Here is a 23668-nt window from a genome sequence, read left to right on the forward strand (position 1 = left end):
AATGGCTTTGCTCTCCATGGGTGTCTCCATATCATCTCCATTCAAATTATAATTGAGTGCCTGCTCTCTTGTGTGTTAAGAACAAAATGTTGAAGCTTGCTGCTTGGGATGAGCAAGACATTGTGCAAGTGTTGTTTCTAAAAGTCAAAAACAGATATTGAAAAAAAGTTTATGTAAGAGGGAAGAATGGAACTAACGGTAGTATTTTCCTTTTTATTTACAGCTGTCAGTGCAAGGTTCTCCATATTCTGACTGTCAATACAAACATAGCAGTGTTAAAATCCTCAGGAAAGACATTTCCATCTCCTCCCGCCACATCTTTCCAGAAAAGTCATCTAGTCAAATGTCTTTTGTGGCAGGTCTGGAAAGTCACCAGTATATGCATAAGCAAATAAAGGGATTAGCATTCTTCAATGGCTGAAGGAGAACAAGGAAATGAGAAGAGGAAGGGAAGGGAACCATTTGGCAGAACATCCCATATAAAGCTTGCTGTAACAATGCTTTTATATCTGTGTGTGGTGCTATCTCTGCTCAGCAACACTCAGAATGCTTCCCTAAAACAGCTCAAGTTAACTCAGACAGAACAATGCATCCATATCAGAAATGCAGATGCTAAGTGGAGACCCCTTTGGATGTAGCAGGTGTTAGTATGGGGGTGAAGTGCATTTTCAATGACATAATGTCCCAGCCATTCATGTCAGATAAACACCATGTTCTTCATTGCAGGCTCTTCCTGTGGGAAGTGACCCAATGTCACCAGTCCCACTTCTTGCCAATAACACTGGAGAGTATCTGCTGCTGTGCATCACCCCACTGTGTAGGACCATTCAGTGAGAAGTAAGGAAGCCTGCCTGGGCATGGTTTACTGTCCTCAATAGAGCCAGGAAGTGAGGGTATGTCTCATATTGTTCCACCTACCAAAGGCTTTTTTACCCACAATTAGCTGTAAACATGGAGTGTTCTAAACAGTGAAAGAAGGACACTCCAAATACAGGAATTAGGAGAAGTAGGAACAGATTCCTATGCTAGAACAGGTTTAAAATATGGTAAGAATATTCACACTTTTTCATAAGTAACATAGAAAAAGAAAGAGACTTCTGGAGTTTTGCTTGCCAGGTCCTCAGGCTTTGGTCAGCCCTTGCTTTTTTCCTCTGGCAGGCTTCATTCAGGAGCTTCTGAGGTTTGCTCCCACAGCCTGAGAAATTGCTGCCGTGCAAAACTACCTTTGGACTCACATCTTATGCTTTGGATTAGAAACGTTTCCCATGAGTAACTGTGTATGTAAGGGAGGGCTACCAGTCCTGTGCTTCTTGTGAAAGGGTCAACCCTGCCTTCAGTGAGAAACACAATCAGAACTCCACTGAGGCTAGGAAAAATCTTTTTGTTGAAATTGTGGAATTTTGAATGCTCTCGTAACACAAGAACCCAGATTTAAAATGAAAGGACAGCACCAAAACTTTCTTGTGTTTGACGGCCCTGTGCAGTGTTTCCGCACTAAGCGCATATAATGTCAGGTCTTGAACTGCTCAGGTACTAGGTTAAGTATTGGCTCTGGATGACTTCTCACAAATATTGCCAACATCTCTTGGCAGTAAAAACATTTGTATCTTTGTGACACCAGAACAAACTGCATAATTGCAGTGATGTAAATAGCACCCAATAAAAATTAAAACAGATTGACTGACAGCAAAAACAACCTGAGAGAAAGACATGCACAAAACACAGTCCCTCATTTATCATCTAGGAAGGTATGAGACCAAGATAATCACAAGCAAACTCCACTGTTTCCCCTGCCCTTCTTGCAGGCAGGCATGGGCAATGGGAGCCATCTCAGAGATGCTCTCACCATAGCTCCAGCTCACTGCTGTGTGGTGCAGTAACCACATGTCTCAGGTGGTTTACTCCTTCCAGATCCTTCCTGGGTCTTGCTCTGAAGCCAGGCTTGGTTAGGCTGATACTTTAATTCCTCACTGCTGCCAAGCTGCACAAAAAGAAACAACGTAGCTGAAGTGGTTGGTTCCCTGAATCAGGGGGCTGATCAGCCTGATGGCCTCCATCAGCCAGGAGGCTTAACAGAGATTTAAATGTTGGAGAATTTTATTATGTTTCAGCATCAGTTTTGAGTGAAATCCAAACAAACTCAAAACAAGAAGCAAAAAGCAAGAGCAGAAATGTCTAAGAAAAGGCAAGAAAGATGGAGGGGTCTTTGATGTTGTTGTAGGTTGTACAGTACTTTACTGCAATATGGTGAAAACAACAATACCAAGACTTGCATGACAGGGCTGTTAAGCATTCGTTTGATTCGTTTGATTAGTTTGCTTTTTCTTGACATCAGGAAGCCAGAAGTGTGCACCAGAGGCTAGGTATACACTTAAGTGTTTTACACTGTGTTGGTATCCATCAAAAATATTTAGTTTGTAACAAACCAATCCCAAAGAAAAATGTGTATAGACCCATTATAGAAAGATCACCAAGATTAAAGAACAAAAAGAAAGATATAAATAAAGGTTAAAAAGAAGAAGCACATATTCAGAAAGAGGAATAAATTAAGAGGAAGAGGAAAAGCAATGAAGAAGAACTCTGCTTTAGCAAATTATTCCACCCAGGACACCCACCCACATATTCTTGAATGTAATTGAGCTATTATTTATATGCTCATATGACTAATTTTCCCCCTTTCTAATGTATTTATAACCCAGACACAAAACTAAGCCAAATTTTTTGTTTATCTTGGAAAAATTTTGCCCTTTGCTAGTGAAGTTTTTCAGAACAAGGGCAAAAAGTAGATTTTAATCTCTCTGATTTCATTTCTCAGGCCTTAGAAAGGAAAGTCAGGTCAGACTCAATGCAACAGAGGGGCTCCTTCTAGTATCAGTCTTCTCTTAATGTCCTGAGCACAGAGCAGTGATGGAGTAAGCAAATGCCTACACAATGGCTGATTCAAAATACAAAAAATGCTGCTTCCCCCCCACACCCCATTTTTATTTATAGAGATGTGTTCATGTGTCTTTTTGTAGTTCTTTGTTTTTTCTTTTAACATCAGCAAATTTAAAGACCCTGGGGACAAATCAGGGAAATGCTGAGGAACATACTTTTGACAGCAATTTTACTTGCATACTTTGTGTAAAACTAAAAAAAAAAAAAAAAAAAAAAAGCAGCGCATTTTCATGGCCGGATATTTTTTAATGAAGGGCTGAAGCACTCACTCACATTCAAAACTGGGTGTCATGCCCCTCTTTCTCCCCTGAATTTGAAAGCATAATTTTGATTTGCATGGAAGACATCAGGAGAGGAAAAGAGGGCAGTACTTCTATACTAGGTTTATTTGGCGTTTCTTGTCAGTGTTTTAGCAACCCTCTCTGAGACATTTCAGGTACTCAGTGGTGCCTCTTCTGACTGACTAGTTTGTGACCGTCATTCTGTTTTTAGTCATTTTCTGACAGGATCCCTATGAAGGCACCCCTTTGGCTAACAAAGTAGTAGTCCCTTGACTTCCTTGGAGGTCTTAGGGGTAGGGATAAGTGCAGTTATATGGGAGCATTTTCTTCCAGACAAAGTGTAATTAAATTGGCAAAGAGTTCTGGCAAGTAGCTTTTACATAACCAGAGATGAAAACTTGTATTTTCCTACCAAGCTTAGACCAGATGCTTGGACATCTTTGTGTAGGTATGACTAAGTCTCTATGACCTTCTCTCCAAACTTACCCTAGCTTGCTGCTGAATCCGGTTTTCCATTTCTCCTTTCATTTCTTTTTTGGCAAAGTTTGCAGAATTCAGCATCCTTCCTCCTACCAACACCCTTGTTCTCCCTGTCCCATGACTGCAGAGGACCCTGGTAAATTTGTGTGTTGCTCTTTGCAAGAATACCCTGCTTCACCCCAGATAGGATATCAGCCTGCATCAACTACTTCTCTAAGGATCCTACAACATTTTTTTTCCTTTTCTATTTGGTTCCATTTCACCCCACCATGTGGTTCAAAAGCCCCCACACAGATGGGGAGAAAAAGGTACTGTATCAAGACAACAAAATAGGTGTTTGAAAGTCCTCTATACATTGATCAGAATAAATGGATCTAGCTGTACGACTGTCTTCTCAATTGCAGTGTATGTCCATTTAAAGAAAGAGCAGAAATCTCTTGTTTGGACTTTACTCTGTGCCATGATAACATCTTGAGGACTCTGGATCTCTATCTTGTAGAAATATTAATCTTTATTATATATCCTGTTTTCTATAGTATTCATTGCTGATGTACACAAAATGTTGTTAAGCAGGAACACAATTCTCTCTATAATGTTTTGTTTGTGTGTTGCTGGGAGGATTCAATTTTACATGCTTGCCTAGTATTAGTTAGAAGAAAACCCAAAATATATATTTTAGAGCTTGAATTATGTATTTAATGTAAAAGATGAGACAAAAAACATTAAATCCTTGCAGAGAAACACTTTCCTCATTCAGTTAAGTAGCATACTCTATATTGGACTGCAGGAAAGACTGTCCACAGAATAAACATTATATTGAGTTCAAGTTTCCTTCCATTTTATCAGTATAGACTTTCTTATATTACATAAACTAATGATGAACGGAAATAAATTCAACTGTTTGTAGAAGAAATGCTTGAAGATTTGGAGCAGGGATTTAACGAATAAATCCCCCAAACTGTATTAAAACCTGTTTGACTGCAGGAGAAGAGGATTAATTGTGAGCTCCCTACAAGTCAAGTTTGGAGAGTGATGTATTTGATCCAAATACAACTTCAGCAATATTTTTCCTGAACACTTTTTTTTTTGTTTTTTATATGATGCAAGTCCTTTTGACACTTTCTACACATTTTAACTTTGAAAGAATCAATACAATCAAGCAGTGAGGGGCCATCCCATGAAAGCAGAGACAGTTAAGATCTCTTACTCCCATCTCTTGGTTAATGTATGTCACAAAATCAAGGAACAGTTAGGGCTGAAAAGGACATCAGGAGATTATTTAGTCCATGCCCCCTGACAAGGCACCACTGAAAAGAGTCTGGCACCCACCTTGGACATATTTACATGTATTGCTGAGATCCCCTCTCTTCTCCAGACTAAACAAGCCCAGCTTCTTCAGTCTCTCCTCGTAAGAGAGGTGCTCCAGACCCCAAATCACCTCTGTGGCCTGCACTGGAGCCTCCTCAGTAGGTCCTTGTCTTTCTCTCACTGAGGAGCACAGACCTGGACACAGCACTCCAGATGTGCCTCAGCAGAGTGGAGCAGAGGGGGACAATCACCTCCCTTGGCACACTCTTCCCAATGCCCCCCAGGATCCCCTGGCCCTCCTGGCTAAAAGGGCACTGCTGCCTCATGGACAGCTTGCTGTCCAGCAAGAACCCCAGGTTCTCTCCACAGAGCTGCTTTCCAGCAGGTCACCCCCAGCCTGTGCTGGTGCCTGGGTTGTTCCCCCCCAGGTGCAGGACTCCAAACTTGCCCTTGTTGAACCCCATGAGGTTTCTATCTGCCCACCTCTCCAGCCTGTTAGGGTCCCTCTGAGTGGCAGCAAAGCCTTCAGATGTGTCAGCCACTGCCCTCAGTTCTGTATCATCTGCAAACTGGCTTAGGGCTGTCCCTTGCTGTCCCTTCATCTGAGTTGTTGATAAACAAGCTGAGTAAGGATGAACTTAATTCCTTTCACATGCTTGGTGACCTCCAGAATGATCTGTTCTATCACCTTTCCAGGGATGGAGATGAGGTTGACTGGCTGGTAGCTTCCCAGTCCTCCTTCTTGCCCTTTTGAAGATGGGAACAATATTTGCTTTCCTTCAATTATTAAGCATCTCTCCTATTCTGTGATTTTTCAAAGATAATGGAGACTGGCTTAGCAACATCTGCCAGCTCCCTCAGCACATGTGAGTGAAGCCCATCAGCCCTGTAGATTTATGGATATTCAATCTGCCTAGCTGCTCTCTAACCCAGCCTTCTACAAACAAATCTTCCATTCTCCAACCTTTTTCTCTTACTGCTGAAGTCTGGGATTCCTGAGGGCTATTCTCAGCAGTAAAGACTGAGGCAGAGAAAGCATTCAATAATTCTACCCTCTCTGTGTCTTTCATCACCAGGACACCCATATGATCCAGCAGCAGCCACACATCTACCCTATTCTTCCTGTTGCTGTTGATTTGTAGAAACCCTTCTTGTTGTCCTTGATATCCCTTGCCATATTAAATTCCAAGCAGGTCTTGGCCTTTCTTGTTGCATCCCCGTGTACTCTGAAGATACACCTACAGTCCTTCCACATGGCCTGTCCATTTATCCACACCCCATAAATTTCTTTTCTTCCACTTGAGATTTGCTGGGGGCTCCCTGCTCATGCACACACATCTCCTAATTCCTGTGATTGATTTCTTGCTCATGGGGATTCATCAGTCTTGAGCTTGGAGGAAGTGATGCTTGAACATTGACCAGCTCTCTTGGACCCCATTCTCTTCTAGATCTATAGCTGGATGTGATCCCTCCAAATAGGTTCTTGAAGAGGTCAAAGTTAGCTCTCCAGAAATTTAGGGTTCTAGTCCTGTTTGCTGCTTTGCTTCCTCCATGCAGGATCCTGAATTCCACCATGTCACCGAAGCCAAGGCTGTACCCAACCTTTGCATCTTCAATCAATCATGAGCAAGTGAAACATCTTGACATGTGGGAACACCTAAATCCCTGATATGGCACTCAGCTCAGGGATTTCAGGGGCTGCTTTGGGGAAAACATTGTACAGCTCTTTGCCTAAAGGAAAGATGACTGAAAAGTGACAGTAGCTATGTCAGAAAATATTTAGCAGATACAAAACTTAGAAAGGAATAGCTTGGTTTCAGGACCAAGTGTAACCACACACTTCTGTTAAGGATTGACACATCATGAGGAAACTTCAATAGGAACAATATTTCTGTTATATTTACCTAAGTATTTTCACTGATTTTGCAACTTCAATTTCATGCCATCTTCTTCTGTAGAAGAAAACCTGTCAATGCTACAGTCACTATGTACAGAGGTGCGAAGTATTGTAAAGCAGAGTAGCCAGGCATAGAGCTCTTTAGTACCTGCAGGCTGACTAGATTAATGTTGTGTTCCTGCTGCCTCTGCTGAATTAACTACAGAGTACAAATCTCAGAATGAATCTTCCATAAAGAAATGAAAGTCCAGTGTAAAACTCCAAGCAGCTGGAAGCAGCAAGAGTTAACAGAGAGGAGAAGATAACTCTGATCAATGTTTGGGCTTCAGACGTGGTTGTGTGAAAAAGCAATGAAAAAATGATCCTTGCTCTTTGACAATGTTGAGACAAATTCACAAATGAAGGGGAGAGTAAACAAGGAAATACTGTATCATTCACTTGCAGTATTTATCAGCACCTTTCACATTTGTTGAAAAACAGTGAGGGAAAGAGAGAGGAAGGGGGGCAGGGGGGTGGGTAAGGAAGCTTTCCTGGTAAGTCAGTACCCTGAAGACTGAATGCTGAAGATAAGGTGGTTGCTGCTGTGCAGTACAGGGATACCATGCATACTCATCCTCCCAGCCTTGTAAAACAGAGGCTTCCTTCTTACTCAGTCACAGCACAGATAGGTCTGAGTTCCTCAACTTCTTACCATATCTCTTACCAGACAAATTGTATTGGACTGCTACTAACCCCATATCTTCCTCTTCTCCCTCAGGAAGCATGAGGAAAACCCCATGTTCTTCAAAAGCATGAACAATACAACAGCAAACTCAGGAATCTGATCCTTTTCTGACTTTTTTTTTTTTCCCCACATTTCATTTCCATTGACAGGCAGTGTTTCTAGGATCAGAGGGTTCTTATCTTTGACTGAAAATTTCCTCAGAATAAAACTGGGAGTGAAAATGTCCTTTTGCAGCATCACCAAGAACTCTCCCAGGCATATACATGGGCAGCCTGGCAGGTAGGCCAGTAGTCAGGCATTGTAACATCCCTGTAGATGTTTAAGGTCCTGCTGATATGAGAAGAATGGATTGCCAGTCTCCTTTGCTGGACTTGCCATCACAGTTCTGCTCAATTACTATACAGGGCATGTATGGTAATGCATACACACATCTACTTCCATATACACATGTTTTTAAATTTCCTGATAACTATGTCTAAAGAAAACTTCCAGCAGCTCTTCACAACCTCTTCATGTTGTACAGAGCTGCTAGTGGGTGGCTTCAAATATTTTGAGCAATTTATGCTCTCTTGGTAAATGGTAGAATCAGGTGGACAGGTATAGAAGACTTTACCTCTCCTGGAAAGATCCATCCTTGACTACTGCTCCCTAGAAGACCTCCTTTGTACATTTCCCACAGGAAGAAAAGAGGCTCTGAGCCTGGGATATTTCCACAGAGCTGTGGGTAGGCTTCATGTCTCTCTCTGACCATATGTTAAAAATGACCCTTACATATTATCAATTCCTGGAGACTTGTTTGTGTCTTTCAGAGGCCCCATGGGGAGGAGATAAGTTAGTGAGAGCCAGAAGGAGGGAAATTCTCCAAGAACAGATCTAGAGTGTCTGAGAACTGTAAAAGTAGCTAAAGTGCCACTTGGTCTTTTTAACAATGGCTGTGGTTCCTGCCAACACTGGGAAAACCACCGCCTCTGCAGATATGCCCTTTTCCTTCTGCCGTGGGTAGGCATCGAGCAGCTAGCACCAGCAGGCAAACTGGGCAACCTATGGCTTTGGAAGATACAGCAACTTGAAAGCAATATAGGATAGGAAAACATGGTATGCAAATGGAATGAGTGGGCAGTGAGGAGTTACTCACTGCATCCTCGTCATGTTACCCACCTTCCAAAATACATCATGTCCCCTGTGCCCAGCATACAAATAGATGCTTAGCTCTTTCCAGTGCCTTCCTGAACTCTCACTCCTCTGTGGTCTCAATCCAATCCACTTACATTTTCAGACTAGCAGCTTTTTTTCTGTAGAAACTTTCCCAGAATGAGGCACATGGGAAAAACCAGAGAGGAATAAAGAGTAAGATCTACAAATACCTGCCAAAGGACCCCTGACTATCTCTTCCCACATGGAAATTAAGCCTTCTTTTCCTTCCATGGGAAAGCAGGGCTTGAAGTCTCTGAAATCAGAAGTCTGCAGTACTACCCCTACATGTACTACATATACATATAATCCATAAGAATATACATGTACATATTTATGTATATTTGCATATTGACTCATCTAAACTTCTTTTCCAGCTTGTTACAGGTGTTGCCTATAAAACAGCCCACCATAAGACTAACATGAGATGGGAATTAAACAATGGAGAAAGGTTACATTTGGACAAATTCCTGCTGCAGGATGGCTGTTTGCATTTGACAGCTCCTTGCGCAGGAGGGAACACTAAGTTTGATGCTGACATAAGATGCTAGGCTGTTTTGAGCACTTGACTCCAGAAGTAGCATTTCTGAAAGGATTGTCTTGGCTAGGAATACAGACACGCTAAGAGAATAACTTTTAACAGAGCTTAAGGTCTTCTTTTTTATTCCAGGATACTGCCAGTGAAGATGGGTTTGGACTGGCATATTATTTCCATTTTTTCCTTCACTTCATTATCTAGATTCTTATGGACCCACACCTTCCTTAAGCCTGCATGTCTAACAATCATTAATGGGTTTTATTCTCAATAGAGTATATTTAAGAAATGCAGAACAGAGATAGTGGGGTAGATAAAATTACTCACCTACACAGACCATGGATCATTCAGAAATTGTGAGCAGGTTTCTCAGTGCTCATAAACATTAATTCATTAGCCTCTTTCTTGTCTGACTTTTCAAATATAATTAGGAGGAGAAAAGAATTTTGCAGTCACTTCAGATCCCAGTGTGTGTAAAAACATGTAATCACTGTATAAAGGTACAATGGTAAAAACCAGCTTCCTTTCAAGCTGAGTCCCAGGAAAGAGAAGAGAAGAGAAGAGAAGAGAAGAGAAGAGAAGAGAAGAGAAGAGAAGAGAAGAGAAGAGAAGAGAAGAGAAGAGAAGAGAAGAGAAGAGAAGAGAAGAGAAGAGAAGAGAAGAGAAGAGAAGAGAAGAGAAGAGAAGAGAAGAGAAGAGAAGAGAAGAAGAGGAGTGGGGAACACACTCGTTTGACAGACTTGTCTTCCCCATTTTTCTCATTCAGAGTAACTCCATCATTTCCTAGTCATCAACATAGTGTCTGAAAGTCTGAATCCTGCAGTGTTGAGGAGAGCAGAAGAGCATATTTACAGTGTCTTTAGGTAATTTCTGAATGAAACTTAGGTTTAACCCTTGGGCAGGTGTTTTGGTTATCTCACTGTTAGACAGAGGATCTTACTTTTTCATGGTCCTTGCTCCACTTTTTCAGGCCAACAGCTCTGCAATGAGACCTTGGACCTCAAGACTGTCACAGCAGTCCTAGGGGGTAGAGAAAAAGTTCTGCAAGTTCTTTATGTGTGCCTTCTCACAGTGTCATTCCCAGCCATGGTGCTGCTACCTGAGAAGCTGATATGTATGGAAAATGTTTCAGCATACCCTCAAGGAAAATAGATATATTATTCTGATCCTACTTTCTACTATACGCAATATCCATGCCATGTGACCAACAAATGTAGCAGGTTTACCAAGCAGCAGTCTGGAACATACCCTGGTGTGCTGATACTTGTGGGAACTTTCCCTCCTCACAACTACAGTCCAGATGGTGACAGTAATGAATCTCCAATATAACCAAAATAAGGGATGCATTTCACAGAGAATGTAGCATAAAGGTGGGACACCTCAACACAACAATTTTGTGCCAAAGGACTATGTGGCTCAGAAATTATCAGATATCACTTCTGAAGAAAAGTCTATCTTGGCCCAGCATGCACAGCAATACTGCCTGTAGTACTGGAAATATCTGGGCATCATATGACTGGAGGCTGGGAAATCATCTTGTAGAATCTTGGCTACATTTGCTTTATTCTGCAGGTGCTTGGTCTTGTCACTCTCAGAGAAGGATTACCAGCTGGTAAAACTGTACCCTGGTCTAGACATTTGCATATATTCTAGCAGATAGTCCTATTTACATATTATTCATGTTTCAAAGTAGAGAAATTCTAGTACACTTAAACAAGGTTTATTTAATGTCTTGGTTGCTAGGTTTACCCTAAGGAGTTGGTTAAAATCAATTGTAAGTGTGTAAATTTTCTCTGCTCATTTGGCTTAGAAGAGGGCGGTAGGTGAGCGCTTTGTTATTTTTTTCTTTTCTTTGTTGAAAACCTGAGATTTCCCAGAGGGTAGATACACAAATAATAACTTTGATTTTCTGTTCTAACAAGGTAAATATGCAAACAGAATTTCAAAATTCTCTGTAGTGACAGCAAAGATAGCAGTTTAAAAATGAAGGCTTCTGGATAAACTGAAGCAAAGTAAAATATTTTTTACTGTGAAGTAATTTTTTGTATCTAAGTGTATACATCAACTGTATGCAGGTACAAAGTATGTTATATGATACTACCTATTGCTAAACTGTTTATACTAAAGGCCAAGGTACACAGTCCTTGAATGTTCATTTGTTAGCATGTTGAGCGAGTTAGGTTTTAAGCTAAGGCTTAAAATGAATATTTGTTGGTTTTTTCTCTCTTGGTCCTACAATGCAATTTGGTGTAACAAGATTCCTTGTGGGAGCTACTCTGTCTTACAGTGTAGACACAGCTCAAGTATCTTTCTGGGTAAATGAGTATTAATAGAATCTCAGATTTCAAGACAGTAATGAGACAGACAGAGGCTAATTAGCAGTTTAGGGAGGTCTTCACACTTGGTGGATTTTTCATGGTTTCTTAGCTCATGAAAAATTTTCTCATTTGTTCCATGCTGAGGGAATATTGCTCCTGAGGCAAAAACACCTGAGGGTGTTTCTGGAAGACCAACCATTATGTCCCAAAGGCTGTATATTTAGACTTCTCCTTAGTGCCAGGTAACAGATGCTATCATGGGAGAGATGCCCTCTTCTCCTCTAATTCCAGCAGGCAGAACTGCTGGACCCTATGAAGGTGTAGGGATAATATCCTGTACAGCAGCCTAGCAGCAGGCCACATGATAACCTGGGATTCATAATCCAGCATCTTCACTCTGACAGCTGCATTTTGGTGTTGCCCAAACAGAAGAATGACAGGACTTTCCCCACTCTGTTTCTCTCCTAACTAGGCAAGGACCACAGCCAGATATGCTTGTGATTAGCAGTCCTCATTGAAGGACTATGAATAGAGCTAGGCTTAGGAAAGCACGTCCATGCAAGCAGAGGCAGGACTGGTTAATTGCACCAAACCAGAAATGGCATGTATGACTGCTGTGTAGACTGCTGCAAAACATATACTTACTTCACTGTGCCACCTGCTTCTGCAAGGCTTTCCAGAGGAGTTGCAATTGCAAAAAGAGAAGCCACTTGCCCTCTGACGTAGAAATGCAAACGTATGTTAGTGCCTGTTTAGCAGCTTGTGTATACTCAACTCTTCTACTTTCTCTGTCCCCATTTCACTCCCAGGCTCAAGCCCTCACTGATCATGTTGCATACGTTTGAGGTATCTTCTGGACTTCTCTCTGAAAATAAACTGTTGAGGGTACATTTTGTTCTAAGTTGCGTATACTGCATTGTACTGTACTGCACATACCTGAAAGTCCTTCAGCTTTGTCTCAGCAGGACTTGCATGCTCAAAAGCCTCTTGCTCCCCCACAAGTGCACTTACCTGAGAGTATGGCACTGTCATGGTGATCTGCAAAAAGAGCCTTCTTGCCACAGAAAAGGAATGAGTGTCCCAGAACAAATACGGTAGAAATAATAAAAAAATTTCTTGAAAAGCCTCGAGTATAAGGTCTCAATATATGTTGCAAATGAAACTATTCCACACAGAAAGTACTTAATCTACACCAGCTAGAAATTGGTTTGGGGTTCGTGTCCTATCCTTGTTTGTAAACGCAGTATGAACAGAACCAGTTTAAGGTAGAAGAAGGGAAGTAGTCAAAGCAGATTTCCCCATGACTGTCAGTTTTCTGGTACACCTCTGTTCTGTTAATCCATTTTTGCTCCCTTAGAACAGGGTTTTGGCCCTGACATTTATTTATCTGTCATGAATTATCTCAGAGCAATGAAGCAGAGTAGAAGAGGGTTCAGCACTAAGAGAGAACTAATCACCCTCTGATAAATGCACAAGACTTTCAGGGGCCCATACAGCAGAAAAAAATGAGACAGAATCTGGGAATCAGAAGGTAGAAAATTTGAGATGTTAGGCATGGTATAAATGCCACTTAGAATAACATTTACCCACTTCTTGATTTTTCACTTAATTCAACTGAAGGGTTCATGAAATCAGATTAGTTCCTGTGATTACTTTTGCTGTTACAATTGAATTTATCCCATACCTAGACCCATTGGCAACACTGGCATGAACCAGTCCTCACAGCTGCCTAACAACAAGGAGCATGGGCAATTTTTCTTTGATCTGTCATATTTTTCTTGCCTGGCTAACTTTTTTTGATACCATTCCCTAATGGACAAATGCTGGTAAATTAGAAATTCCTGTCCATAGAAAACCTTTTCTTACCTAAAAGAAACGAAAAGAACAAAATGCTGCAGTTTTATTATTTTCCCCTTTCTGGTTGTAGCACAACTGGTCTATCCAGTCGAGTTGGGGACTGCAAACTGCTCATAACTGAAGTTATGTGCTTTACTTCTCAGAGAATTTTGGAAGTGGTTTGCACCAGAGAGCCAAGTTAGTGGACTAGAGAATTCTGCAGAATGCAGACAAGGTATGAAGTGCCAACAGACTTAGCTATCCACTTTTCTCCTCCATCTTGTTACTTGTAATTTCCAGCTGTTGAGGATACTGAGTCACACCAAAGTTCTTCTATATTCATGGCTGTCCTTTTTCCTAGAAGTAAGCTGGTCAATGCTGCACTGATGGGTTTGCATCTGTGCTCTGTCATGGCTTGTCCCCTATAAAGACATCTGGGTAGTGTAGGAAGGGTGGCACTGTACCAAAGCAATATGAGCAGAAGTGGTGATTTATTACTTTTCCATATAAGGGTAATCAAAGAAGCTGGCAGATTGACACTGGTCTTTGGGAAAGGCACAGATCTGCAGTGGGTAGTGGGAGGAAGCCTGCCCTATTATCCAGTCACTCTTCTGAGATCCTGTGACAGGACTGCATTCATCCACAGTGAGCAGCTCAGCCCAAAACAGAGACCTCATGATATCCACAAGACTACTCTCCACACTCCTCTGAATGCAGAAGTTGTTCCTCCCACAGAGAAGTCCTCTTTTTATTTGCCAGCCATGGATCTTGAAACTTACTCAGGTCTGAAAATGGGCCTCAGCCTATGCAGCTAACAGGGCAGCTTCACAAATGGATGGTGTGTGTTAGAAGTATTTGTAGTACAGTTGCTGTACTCCGCACTTCTCTGCAATCCTGTCCCCACACCTCCAGGCAATGTAGTACCCTCAGCACAAAGTTTTCTGTTGTCTGAGGCCAATACATAAACAACAGAATTCATGTTTCTTCTATCAGCCTGAAGAACTGATGTAGCGCACACGCAGTGTCAGGACTGGAAAAGATCCAAATCCAGCTCTCTGGGGCATCTTTAACAGTGTCCTGCATGTTTCTTGGAGATGGAATTGCCAGGCCATGCTAAGCAAGGTGCAAAACTGAAAATTGTTGTACCTGAAGACAACCACCTGCTGGTTTCTGCCAAGTCTCATTCTGGGAAGAAGAGGTTGTAGGTCTTTCCTCATCTTGGTCAACCCACTGTATTTACAGAGAAATGCATGAAGAGATTTAAAGTAAGAGTTCCCTCTAGAGGTGTGAAGCAAAAATGTACACATCATTCTGTGTTCTGCTAGAGTCTAGGCTCCATTTTCTTTGCAAATGAAGGCTGAGAGTGGGATAAATCCAATTATGAATTCCACTGCCCGTGCATATGCAATAAAAATGAAACAGTGTCAGCTACACAGAAAAAAGCTAGCAGGTCCTTCTGAGTATTATCAATAACAAAACCCTGAATCTTCGAGTTTAACCCAGCCACAGTTTACAAAATTCTGTAACTAGAAAGGAAGAAAACACTGTTATTGCAAAAACTGTGAGGATTTTAGAGAGTGATCCTGACTCCGTTGTGCTTAGTTATTGTGCATCCCTCCACTGCAGCTAAACGTGAGAGGGAAAAGGAAATCAAGGCACAGAAAAGATTAGATTAGACTGTTATCAAAGTCAAACAGAAGAGCAACCATCTAAACAGAATTTATTTGTATGGAGTCATTCTGTCACCAGGTTTTGTTTCTCTGTATTTTTTCATTACTATTGATTTTGAGGAACTTAGTTTTGGGAAACACTTTATTTCATATTCTCTGGACATTGAAGGATTTTTTTTTTTTTAAGAAGTATTATGGAAATGTAGAATTCTTCTTAAGAAAGCATTCTTAAGAATACTTACTTTATATATAAGATGTAACTTTATTTGCTACTTTTTATTCAGAACTCTAATCACAGTAGGAACAGTGTGAAGACCAGCTGTGAAGAATTAAGATTTCTTGTCTTAGCAATATCTGTCCAGAAATCTCTATGGGAAAAGCCATGGAATTAAGCTGTCTGATTTCCAAACCAAACACATGTGAAGGTAGAAGTTACCAGCTATCTTGTACAGGGAAAGAAGACAACAAATACCTAGCTGGGAAGGGAAGAAATATTCCTGGAAGGATTTTATATTACAGCACACTGGTTTAGATAGAACCTTTTAGGCTTGGCTCTTCAAAAGAGACCAGAGGAGATAGGCATACAGCTTCCACTTGGAGTCATCTGAAACCTCCTGCTGCAATTAAAGCATGTTGTGCTTTGGCCTTCTTCATGGATAGATTTAAGCATAATGCCACATTGTATTCACCTATATTTTTCATTCCAAGGGAATGGGATTCCTTCAAAAATACATGTGAATAATTGTTGATGGCATTTTACACATGAGGATGGAGAGACAATACCAGATTATGGTATTGTAAGACATACATATACAAATACGTAGAGATATATTTAAATTACCTTCCCCTATTTTTATATATGCAATTATTTGTAGAGGAAACTGGTCCAAAGTTAAAGACAGCTTGTGAACGGAAGATGCAGAGGTTTGCATTGTCTAAATGACCTTTCCAAATATTTGTGAGAAAGCAGAGACGTATTTTTTCAAGGTAACAGAAACAACGATATATATAAGAGCCACAACAGTCTGTCTGTGTGCTAGTTGCTTTGTTAAACACTAAGGGCCAAAAGGTCAGTGTAGGTTTAATGTCTCTCACTTGTTTTGGCTTTGAAAGTTAATTTGTGATGAATAATCTGCAAGTTAAGATAGTTAAGTTAGAGCAGCGACAGATCTTGCCCTAACTAGACCAGTTTTGTGATACAATTTCATGAAACATTTCTTTGCAAGAAAGTGGAATGTGAAGCAAGCGAAAAAAGAGGATTCAGAGGCAACCTCGGAAGCAGCCCAATGTTTCAGGAGATACAGCATTAGTTTCACAGACTGTCTCTGTGACTCTGGATAAATCACTTGAATAATCTTTGTCTTCATACCTAGGGCTAAAAGATAAGGTTTTAAATACTCACCCCTCTTGGCTGCTTTGCATCCCTCTCAGATTACCCAAGAAACAAGATTGTGATTATTTTTATCTGCTGCTCCATACAATGGTGTTGCTCTTGTATTAGATTTTTCAAATGTCATGGATAGGACAGATAAAGTGCAAAATGTCATTACTACTCCATAAATGGAAAAACAGTTTGAGTGTTTACTGCCTCTGTGAAACAGTAGCTAATACTGCAAAGGACACTACAAACCCAGGTAAAAGCAGTTATCTGTAACTCGCCTTTCCTGAAGACAGGAAGGACTGGAGCCCTCAGTAGCCAAGAGGAGTAGGGTGCTAAATGAGGTGGCTCTGGCCATGAGAGCTTAGTCCCAAGGTCCCCTGCAGGCTGTCCATAGCCAGATATCCCCCAGAGCAGTCACCCTGCTCTCTCTTGGGTGGAGGTGGAACAGGAGGACATCTCCCAGGCTGTTGGCACTTTCTTGGCCCATGGACCTCTCCGACATACTGTGCAATGATGAATGTAATGAGTCATGGAGCAAATATTCTAGAGTCAGTTTAGGTGTGCTTTTTTTTGCCAATAGCTGTGGGGTTTTTTATAACACCTGCCTAATTGCGTTTTATCTAAGCAGAGGTACCTCCCTAACAACTACCTAGAAACATGATGAAGGTCAGACTATGATAATAGTCCCACTGCTCCAGCAGTGTCAGCTCTATAGGCTAGAACTCTTGACAACCACTTGCTTTACAGCTCCAACATCTCACTTGTTTAATGATACACTTTAGGAAGTTACTTGCATCACAAATAACATTGTCTGCAACAATACGCAGATCTTTGCATGCTGCACTATAACAATAAAGTGCTCCTATTTCTATACACTTTTAAACTCACCACATTTTCAACTTTTGACTGCTTTAGTCGAGTAGCACTTTACAGGTTTTCCCTTTGTTTTAAACTTTTAATTGGAACTGCTGTTTACATTATTTTTTTCTTTATGAAGAGGGTTTTTTACATCCTAGAAAATTTTAATTTAATACAAAATTGTAGGTGAGTAAAGATGTTGCTTTAGTGTCTTTAAGACTGGGAGATAAAAGAGCATTTGTTACACCAGCTGAAGTCTATGTTTTAGTTGTCCATAGCTTCACTGTTTTATTTCTTAAATGAGAGCTACCATTAGTCTAAATTACTTTTTGTGCCATACGTCTGTAAGCATTTCTTTTTTTAGACTTACCATTTTACTTCTAGTAGTGGCATAGGCTACTGGGTAAGTTTCCAGCTAGCCTGTAATCATTCTCACTGTGTTTAGGGCATAGTGATGCACCCTAGTGTTACCACACAGAAGTCCAATGTATTCTGCTTGCTTTGCATCTCCAAATTTTGAGCTCACATATCATCTTTCTGTTCTTCATTGTTTAACTTCCTCTTTCATTAATGCACAGATTTCACTTGTGAAATGGCATCTGCACTGTATCTAGGCAGCGTCACATCCCTAACAGCAACCTAGAAACATACAGAAGGTCAGACCATGGGCCTCTGACACTGGTCTAACCACTCCACTGGCTCTGCTGCTCTGCAAACCAAGACACAAGGCAGATGTAATGTAAAATCAAAAGCAGCTTTGTAAAGGATATTTGGTAAAAGCCCCAAAATCTCTTTCTTACACATTTTTCTAATGCTGAATTCACCACACTATTGCTGTATGCCTGAAGGAATTTACTCTGTTAATAAAAACTACTCTGTATTTACAACATCACAAACTTTCTGCTACTGTAACACTGTCTTGACAGTGCCAAGAAAAGTCTGTTCAACTATGTGAAATAAGCAATACCAATGAGTCCAGAAAATAACTGTTGCTTGTTTAGTAAGGAAAACCTGGAAAAATTCAGAATGTTTATAATATATCTCTTTTGCAAGGAGTAGTTTAGTTTCACTTAAGCAACTGCTCAGTTGCATGAAAATAAATCCCCAGAATTATTAATAAATTTGTATATTTGATCTTTTAAATACAAACTTTGCATAATCATCAATATTTTCAGTAACTGAATGTCTGTCTCTTTTTTGTTCTGCTTTTGAATTATTGCTAATGAAAACCCAAATGTTCTCCAACTGCAGCAGGAACTCTGATTCCACTTGTAGAACTCTACCTTATTAATTACACCCTCAGCTATAACTTTTTCTATCAAATTAAGAAAGACAAAGCAGGAAGTCTGCCTTTGACTGCAGCTTGGCTTATATGTTAAAAAAAGCCAGTTTGAATTTCTGTTCTAATTCAAGCACTTCCATTCATTACTGGCAATTATTAAAGCTTTTATTCTTTTTGATATCAAAGCATACCTATAAGGATGTCTGAAAAATCAAAACTCAATCATGCTTCTGGAGAAAAGCCATAAATTGGAAAATAGCCACAATAGTTTAAAGATATTCAGAAGACAGCAGAGCCTTCAGAGTTTAACCTCATACCATAGAACCTCTAGAAAGGTTTACTAGAACATTTTCTACTGGCAATCTTTACCACAGACGTAAGACTCTGACTCATCAGAGTAGGCTGGGCACACCATACACATACAAAACCAGAAACAGAAAAAAGAAAGCCAAAACCAGGAAAAAGGCAAATAACCACAAGTCAACCCACAAACCAAAACAATTCTAAGCCTGTATTAACTGGCTCCCTTTCTCCCATTTTCACATCTCATTTGATCTCAGGATTGAAGAGAATCAGACCTACCACCAACCATATTTGAAATTCAGACCTGCTATTATAAAGATATTGGACGTTGTGGTTAAGAACCTTGCTTATGTTGCTGCTGTGTGGTTATTTATGGGCAGTCCAAAATAAAGCATCCTGCTCCAGCAGACATCCAGCTTGAGTGTTAAGCACAACGGATAGACAGACAAGCCAGAAGATGACAAAAACAAGGGGACAACTTCATTAGTGTAGCAAATATTGCTGTGTTACCCCTGCAGTTCAACTTGGGAAGAACCTCAACCGAAGGGAGTTCTGAGAACAGTGTGGTAGTTATGTAAATGTTAGTGATTTCAAATGGGACAAATGTCCTCATCTGATTAGTCTCAGTCTTAAAAATCCTTAGAAATCCTGCTACAATGAAATTTTCAAGGGTCCTGAGAAGCTGCCACAGCTCCCAAGATACTTAATGAGGTAAACATTAGGGCATGAGCTAATGTTTTTAGGCTTTGATAAATGTGCAAAAAGTAAAGCCAGGCATCTTATATTTAGCTTTACAAAGAGATAGCAGCCACAGAGGAAGGTGAAGAGAAGAGTAGACAATTTTCAATGACAGTAATGCGCATGTTCTTTCAAAAAGGGCTCTTTTTTCCACAAACTGCTGTGCTGTCCATGATTTGGTTTCCCATAGCTTTTCTGACAGGGGCATTATAGCAGAATATCTTCAGCCTTTTACACGATCACCAGCAAAGCAGCATAATGTGAAGGCAGCCATTATCAAAGGCACCTCTTTTACTTACATTACCTATCACCCTAGTTGGAACTTTTTCAGGTGAGAAAAACAGTCAAAAGCTTATAGAGGGAAAATCCTCCGAGGCTGAGCTGGCACTAGCCCAGTCCATGGCTACATTTTTATACATGGCTACAACAGGCTCATATTGCAAGTCTGTGTTTCAGCTTCCTCATGTGTCAGGCTAGATCCTGAAGAGCAATTTTTCTCCAGGCGGCCTATTTCCTTAAGATGCTGAGGCAGACTGGGTTTTGGCACTTCCTTGGTTCCTTACATTATAGACTGTACTTTCAAGGACCAAACCTTCCAAATTTTTGTCCTCTGTTTGAAATGATGTTTATACTTTGGCTTTAAAATACAATTTCATTAAAGGAAATAAATTCAGTAAGGAATTTGGAGAATTCATCTGGGAGAATTAATCTGGGAGATTGATTTATTTTTCCAGTTTGCATCTATGCAATCTGAAATGGCAAGACTTTCAGAAATTACTCTCCTTTTAACTATATAGATAGTAATACTATCTCAGGAATTCAGGTTTGACAGTCTTGGCTTTCAAAGGAGCCTACAGTAAATGGGTGCCCAACTCTCAACTTTTTATCATGCCACAAGTTCTCTCAGAGTGAAAGAAATATTATTTGCTTACAGGCCTAATTTAGATAGTGTTTGACTCATTGTAGACACTGTTCAGATAAAGGGAAGCACAATCAAAAATTTACTTTATAAATACCTTTTGTCTCTTTTCTGGGGTACACGCCAATCATCACAACAGAAAGGTGCACTGTGGATTTAAGTCACTGTTTTGTAAAGTGCTAAAGAGAAGTCACACAGTGGAGCAGACTGAAAGTTCCATGATGTTGCCTGTCCTGCCACTGTCTCCTCTTAGATTGCTTTAACAAGCCTGCCTGGCCAGTGACATTTTCTCTTTCTTCCAGCAAAAAAGCTTTTAACTGCATTTGTTGTGGGCTAGCCCAAAGGCTCGTCTTGGAGATGAGGTCTCTTAGCACAGTGCAGTGCAGCTGTACCTTGCTTTGATTTTAATGAAGTTCATTATAATGCTAACCAGAAGTCTTTTTCTCTCAAGTAGCAACTCTCTGGTATTTGAAAAAAACCCCATGTATTTTCCTTGTGTTTAATTACATTTCATCAGACTGGGACTCCTTTTTTTCCAGTGAAGGCAACCATTAAATTTAAAAAGCAAGGAAGTTAGACAATCCCATTTTTGATTCCCTATTATTCATGGAATACAATTGGATTTTAAGGAAACTCATTTGTTGGTAACTGTGATGCTGACTGTTATTAAATCCTCTCATCTACTTTTACATTACATTTGTGGTTCTTTATGTACAGATTTGCTTGTATTTCAGCTACTTCACTACTGAAAGAAGACCGCTCAGTTTGAAAATAAGTTCTCTTTGACCTTGTTCAGGACATTGGAAAACTTCGTCTGAACTAACAAGTGTAGATTGTCAAGCAATAATCCATTTGGTAAAAATAGGTATTATTTCCTGTCAGAAAAAAGAAGAATGATGCTATCAGATGAGAGTGGAAAACAGTTTTCTATATTACCTTAATTTATTATCACTATCTTGATGAGATGAGTGTGTTAATATGTTTCTCATCATCTTGGTTTGAAAATTCACACTGCATGATTCCTGCAGATGGTTCAAGGAATTATCTATCTTCTCTGTACCTGGCAATTCCAGGAAAACCATGATGATTCAGTTCACTGGCTGTAGATTCTAAGGAAGATGACAGACTAAGACCTCTTACTAAGAGATGATGTTGATTTCCAAAGTTCTTGAAAAGTGACAGGATAGGAAACAGTTAAAGAAAAAAAACCATCAGCAACCCAGAGCTGAAGTGATTTGGGCCTGGACAAACAAAGGATGGTGAAAGGGATAGAGACAAAATGCTTGTACCCACTGGACAAATAGGATTCATCCATGCATCACAGCAAACCTTTGGTAAGTGATATAGGTAAGCAAACCTTTGGTAAGTCCTGACCACCCAAATTTACTCTAAATTAACTTTTCATTGTCCTAGTCAGATTACATTGTTAAATCCCATATAATTTTTTTGCAGGCAAGTTTAGATATATTCTGGCTGTCTCTGTGTGGATGTGGGCTCTTCACAGTATGAAAACTTGTATTTGGATTGTTTGTCCAGAGCCAGTTTAATGAGGGGCTTCACCAAAGAAAAAATTTGAGAGCCATACCCAAAGATATTGAGAAGTTTATTTTAAAGTGAGGATGGTATCTGCTTCAAGTCCTTCAAGTATTGTACAAGAGGCCAATATTTGATTGGTTTCTGTAGCCAGATTCTTAGTTAATATGAGAAGTTTAAGCCATTTTCTGCAGAAGTGAGTTATGTTTGCTCTAGAGATACTGCCATTTGCGGTGTACATCTGCCAAAAATTGACATTTCCTGGTGTTTTGTGTTTCATATCTGTGCTGAAGTCTTTGCTGCATCAAATCAGAGAGTAGATTCCTAGGCAAGAAGGAATGTATGCTCATGTAATATGAATTCTGGTGTAAACAGGCCTTATGAGTTCACTGAACTGTTCCTGTATCCCTTGTATGTTCTAATGAAAAAAAATTTGCTATTAGAAACATTACATCCTGTCATGTCATGTCATCCCTATTCCAGTGGCTAACTGCTTCCCTTTAAGAAATTGTAACATATACAAAACACGAGCTTTTTCCATTTACAGGGTTTGGAGCAACTCAGGTGCCACAGATGCAGAAGACTTCACACGGTAGAAATACTGGAGATGTTAGCAAAGTGTAACTGAAACACTTCTTCACTTTGCCTTTTTTCATGTTAAGAATTTGAGTTATTTGAAGTGTCAGTCTTGTAAAAAGAAAATTTTGTACGATTGGGTAACAGAATTTCTGTTCTTCCTGGTAATAGGGCCTATTCTCAGAATGTAAAAATCTAACTGGAAAATTAAGGTTATCATCCTCTTAAAGATCAAAAACTCATAGTGCACAGAGTTTCATGTTGATTTCATACTATGCTTACCCATAGTTAGAGCATGCCAGTTTTTCACAGTGAAATTGCACCCCAGATAGAGGTCCTATATAGCCGTGGCTATTTGCAGTTACCTCTTCAAATAGACAGGGGATAAATGTGTTCACATGGACTGAAGCCAGAAATTTTTAGCTGTGAACATCTTAGAGCCATCATCTAATATCAAGATTTAAAGTGACAAGTAGTAAGAATAATTATGACATTATTCTCTACTTGTAAGGCCAATTTTTGCCTTTAATTCATGATGTTCTAGTTACAGACAAGGCAGATTTTCCATTACAAGCTTCTTCTCTGTGTCTCTGTTGCGTGAAGCTGACATTTCTCACAGTAGCTCTCAGTCCAGTCATAAGAGGATTTTATGATTTATGAGATTCACTTTTTGCTGTTTCCAAGGTGCTTCAAATCCCACATCATATAGAGGGAAAAGTGGGACACTGTAGCTGATGTGTTCAGCCTAGAACAGTGTCAGCTTTTCTATTGAAGCTTAGCTGTACATAGGTGACTTTTTGTCACAATGACCAGAGGTTTTGGTAGAGTAGAAAAACACTAATGTCTTCTTTGATCTGCAGCCATCCCCACATATTTCTCTGAAAGTAAATATTTCGAAATA

The 23668-nt window shown here is 40.1% G+C and overlaps 1 long non-coding RNA gene across 1 annotated transcript; it reads right to left on the reverse strand.

Moving 5' to 3' along the window:
• Nucleotides 1–1711: 1711 nt before the first annotated feature.
• LOC136374066 (uncharacterized) lies at nucleotides 1712–9896 on the reverse strand. Its single transcript, XR_010745806.1, has 2 exons — nucleotides 9681–9896; nucleotides 1712–1981 (listed from the first exon to the last, which is right to left on the reverse strand). It is a non-coding gene; the product is annotated as an uncharacterized lncRNA (long non-coding RNA).
• Nucleotides 9897–23668: the final 13772 nt, after the last annotated feature.

Source organism: Sylvia atricapilla, chromosome Z (genome assembly GCF_009819655.1).
Source record: "Sylvia atricapilla isolate bSylAtr1 chromosome Z, bSylAtr1.pri, whole genome shotgun sequence".
NCBI lineage: Eukaryota > Metazoa > Chordata > Aves > Passeriformes > Sylviidae > Sylvia > Sylvia atricapilla.